The sequence below is a fragment of the Pseudophryne corroboree genome, chromosome 7 (assembly GCF_028390025.1).
Source record: "Pseudophryne corroboree isolate aPseCor3 chromosome 7, aPseCor3.hap2, whole genome shotgun sequence".
Taxonomy (NCBI): domain Eukaryota; kingdom Metazoa; phylum Chordata; class Amphibia; order Anura; family Myobatrachidae; genus Pseudophryne; species Pseudophryne corroboree.
The window spans coordinates 471,096,020-471,100,921 of NC_086450.1; the positions used below are offsets into that span (position 1 = coordinate 471,096,020).

Below are 4,902 nucleotides of genomic sequence, written 5' to 3' on the forward strand. Positions count from 1 at the left end.
GATAGAGCAGCGGTGTCCCCCTCCGTCATGACTTTAAATTAATACTACCTCTGTTGTAAACCTGTGTAAGGGCATTTACTCAAAGTCCTCATAACTCCCATATACAGTAGCTAGCTTATATCACCGTTACCTTATTTACATTAAAACTAGCTGCTAATGGCCCTCATTCCGAGTTGTTCGCTCGTAATTTTACTTCGCTTTGGAGCGATTTATCGCAAACTGCGCATGCGCAATGTTCGCACTGTGGCTGCGCCAAGTAAATTTGCTAAAAAGTTTGGTATTTTACTCACGGCATTACGAGGATTTTTCATCGTTCTGCTGATCGTAGTGTGATTGACAGGAAGTGGGTGTTTCTGGGCGGAAACTGGACGTTTTATGGGAGTATTTGGAAAAACGCTGGCGTTTCAGGGAAAAACGCGGGAGTGGCTGGAGAAATGGAGGAGTGTCTGGGCGAACACTGGGTGTGTTTGTGACATCAAACCAGGAACGAAAAGGACTTAACTGATCGCACTGGAGAAGTAAGTCTCGAGCTACTCAGAAACTGCACAGAAATTTCTTTTCGCTATTTTGCGAATCTTTCGTTCGCTATTCTGCTAAGCTAAGATACACTCCCAGAGGGCAGCGGCTTAGCGTGTGCAATACTGCTAAAAGCAGCTAGCGAGCGAACAACTCGGAATGAGGGCCTATGTACCATTTTTACCCTAACCTGGTTGGCTGCTGAGTTGACACAGATCACCACATCTGTATTCTATATTTTTAGACTTTTTATATTTAAAATACTCTACATAAATGTAAATTGTTATACAGATATTTGCAGGGAACCCCCCTTTATTGAACACACAGAAATGGGATAGTTTTTACAAAAGTGATTATACATGAGTATGGCAATGATGAAATGATTTAGGTCACACGCTGAGCGGGAAGAGTGTGCAGCACGGTCAGGGCTGGATTAAGGCTTTGGGGGGACCAGAGTACTTCAGACAGGGAGGTCCTAAGGTCTAAAATTAAAATAATACATATACAGTATATATATATAAATATGTAGCAAATGGTCCGGCACTCAAGATTAGTAAATTACCTTGACCCAGTGCCTCCACAGAAGAAATAGATAAAACAGCAAATGGTGTGGCATTCAAGTTACTGTACGTAATGAAGACACAGACCATAGCATTAGTGTCAACGTTTCAATATTATACTATAGTATTGTCCTGACAAAAATCATCAAAGATTGAAATGTTGACACTAAAGCTATCGTCTGTGTCTTTATTACGTACCTTGAGTGCCACACCAATTGCTGTTTTTTATATATATATATAAATACACAAACACACACACACACACACACACATTTATTTATATATATATATATATATATATATATATATATAATGCAATGGATAAGGTGTTTCAAAGCGACCAATGGTGTCATAGAAATTTAAAAGGAGGCTATACGAAAAAATATTAGATATTTAATCAAATAAAATTAGCACCAGCAAAACGTATAACACAAAACCACATGTAAAAAGAAAACCAATAAAAATAGTTAAAATGTCTCTGGAGTTTGTAAAAAAGTACACAAATTCATATACAATAGTACTAAAAAGTTAGTCTAAGAGCAGGAGGTTCAAATTACTAATAATACAAATGATAATAAGATCAACGTAAGTAAAAGATAATTATCATAACTTCGAGAAGGCGAGTAACATCCAACGCTTTTCGTCCTTTCTGGACTTCATCAAGGGGTGGTAGGTTACTGGGACAGCTCAAATATATATACACATACTAATGAGGAAGTGATTCCTACATCACTTCCTGTCAATTAACAGATCCAGGATTAATAGATTAATATATAACACAAAATCAAGTGTCAGAGAGTTGTCTCTGACACTGCCAATATGCTGTGTAAAATGCTTAAACAGACATCTATTTCTATACATTAAAGGCTTTTGAAAAATGAATTTAAAATTCCGGTACACTAAGCCTGTATAAGACATACCTATATAACAGGGTATATGAAAATATATATATAAAAAATATATAGACAAAAACTATTCTCCTATAAAAGGGGATAGTAATGGATATTGCAACCGTATGAATCTGTGGATAGGTCCAAAATAAAGGATGCATTGACATTTTATAGCCATTAGAAGGATTATATATATATTAAGCTGATTTGCATCACCTCCAAAACACCAGGGTTCCCATAGATAGTAGGAAAGAGGTTGAAATGTGGCATCCTCACATCCCTTTTTCAAAAATACAGCACCCAGTCTTCCATGATGGTTCCCCATCTATGTACTGGCTGGGCCCAACACTGCTTGGCTTTCAAGATCAGACGGAATTGGGCATCTCCAGTGTGGTATGGCTGTAATGATGGTGTGATGCAGAGGTCAGCAGTATAAGATGACGAAAGAGGTAGAGGAGGTCACCATGGTGAGATGGAAGAAAGTGCAATGGGCTTACATCATAGGAACGGGGCTATTTCATAGCCCTCGTTAAAGCCATCTGGATGTAAGGTGTTCAGTTCAAAAATCCAATACATTTCCCTTCTGGATAGAAGGTAACAAAGGTCTCCACCTCTCTCACCCAGTGAGACCAGTTCGATGCCTTTAAATGTTAGTTCATCAGGATCCGAGTTGTGACAGATGTGAAAGTGCTTTGATACTGCATGTGTTAGAACTTTATTTTTAATGTTCCTCACATGCTCCTGGATGCAAATCTTCAGAGGTCTCTTAGTTTTCCCTACGTATTTCATTCCACATGAGCATTCTGGCATGTAGATTACTGAGACCGTGTTACAGTTAATAAATTGCTTGATGTTGTAATCTCTGGAACTGCTGGTATTCTTAAAGGTCTTCCTGTTAGGGGGCAGATACCAACACACATTGCAGCGACCACACTTGTAGCACCCGACACATTTGGGCATCCTTGAAAGCATTTCTGGATTTCTTAGCATACTCAGTGCCACCAGGTCTTTAAGGTTCTGCGATTTCCTGAATACCACTGACGGCTCTTTTGGGAGATAGTCCTTCAACACGGGATCCATTAGAAGGATGTTCCAATGCTTTTTCAGGTTTTTTTTGATGAGGTTCTCATGTCTGCTGTAAGTAGTTACAAATATGACTGTATCCTCACTTTTTTCTTTGGATTTATATCTCAGAAGTTGTTGTCTCTCCAAATTCTTAGCCTTTAAATTGGCTTCTCCCAAAAGGTGATTCGGATAGCCTTTCTCTCTGAATCTTTCAGTATATACCTGCAGTTGTTGGTCACGATCTTCGATGTTCTTAGCGTTTCGGGCAATTCTGTTAAACTGAGAAAATGATATGTTGTTCTACCATTGTCGACTGTGATTGCTTTTATAATGTTCATAACTGTTCATATCAACTTTCTTAATGTAGTTCTTAGAGATTACTTCGTTGCCCACATGTGTCAATATCAGATCCAGAAATTCAATCTTTTCTATATTTTCATTGGCGGTAAAATGGAGATTCATAGTTATTTGATAAATAGCTAAAAAAATCATTAAAACTCATATTGTCGCCATCCCACACAATTAAAATAGCATCTATATACCGTTTATAAAAAATGATGTTTTGCTGAAATGGGTGCTCCTTAAATATATACTCATTTTCCCAATGTCCCATAAAAAGATTTGCGAAACTGGGTGCGAAAATCGTGCCTATGGCGGTACCACAGATTTGTAGGAAATAGACATCTAAAAATTTAAAATAATTGTGTTTTAGGATAAAATGCATCAGTTCACACAAAAACAATCTGTGTTCCACTGTGATTTCAGCATCTTTACTCAGAAATCCATTGCAGGCCTCTATCCCCTTGTCGTGTTCTATACAGGTATAAAGTGACTGTACATCTATGGTGATCTATCTGTAAGTTTTTTTCCATTCAAATGATTCCATCAGGTTAAGGACCGATGTGGTGTCTTTTAAGTATGCAGGTAGGTTCACCACATGTTTTCTTAAAAAAAGTCCACATATTCTGACAAATGTGATGTCAGTGAATTAATCCCCGCCACAATTGGTCTCCCTGGGGGATTAATCATAGATTTGTGTACTTTGGGTAAAAAATAGAAAATGGGGGTAGTGGGGTTGGAATTAAAAAGGCATTGGTATTCTTCTTTAGTTAAAATCTCACATCTGAAAGCTTTCAGGAGTATAGTTCTTAGTTCTTCCACAAAACCTTCTTTCGGGTCAGCCGTCAGTGGGGTGTAAGAAGTTCTATCACCCAACAATCTGTTCGCCTCTGCGACATAGGCCTCCCAATCCATAATTACCAACCCCCCCCCCCTTGTCAGCAGATTTTATAACAATATTTCTATTGTCCTGTAGTTCCTTGATGGCTTTTGTTTCTCTGTTTGTCAGATTCCTCTCTTTAGTGGGTTCAGTTGCAGTGTCGCATAAATCTTTCTTCACCAGATCATAGAATATACCCACGTTATGGCCCTTTGATTCCAGCGGATAAAATTTGGAAGTGGGTTTCTATCCTGATTTGGATTGTTCATAATTATGAATCACCGCATTCTCCTTCTTAAGATAATGTCTTTTAAGAGTTAATTTTCATACGAATTTGTTCAAATCTATAAAAACATTGAATCTAATCATTCCTTTAGAGGGTGCATAGGAAAGTCCTTTATTCAATAAGGATGTTTCATATTCTGTTAGCGTATGACTTGATAAATTGAAAATTCCATTAAGTTCCATAGGTCCTATTGTAGGTGTCTCCTTTTTCTGTTGTAGAGGTTTGTTCCTCGTGCCCCCGCGAAATCCTCTTCTTCTGCCAGTCTTCTTTTCACTGGTGTCGCATTCGTGACTCTTTCTTTCGGGATGTTCTTTGCCGTGGTTTTGAAGCATGCGCTTGGACCTGGTGATAACAAAGCCTCCTCAT

At 38.2% G+C, this 4,902-nt stretch overlaps 1 pseudogene; it reads right to left on the reverse strand.

Moving 5' to 3' along the window:
* Positions 1 to 2,254: 2,254 nt before the first annotated feature.
* Positions 2,255 to 2,373, reverse strand: LOC134946113 (5S ribosomal RNA; annotated as a pseudogene).
* Between the last annotated feature and the right edge of the window lie 2,529 nt (positions 2,374 to 4,902).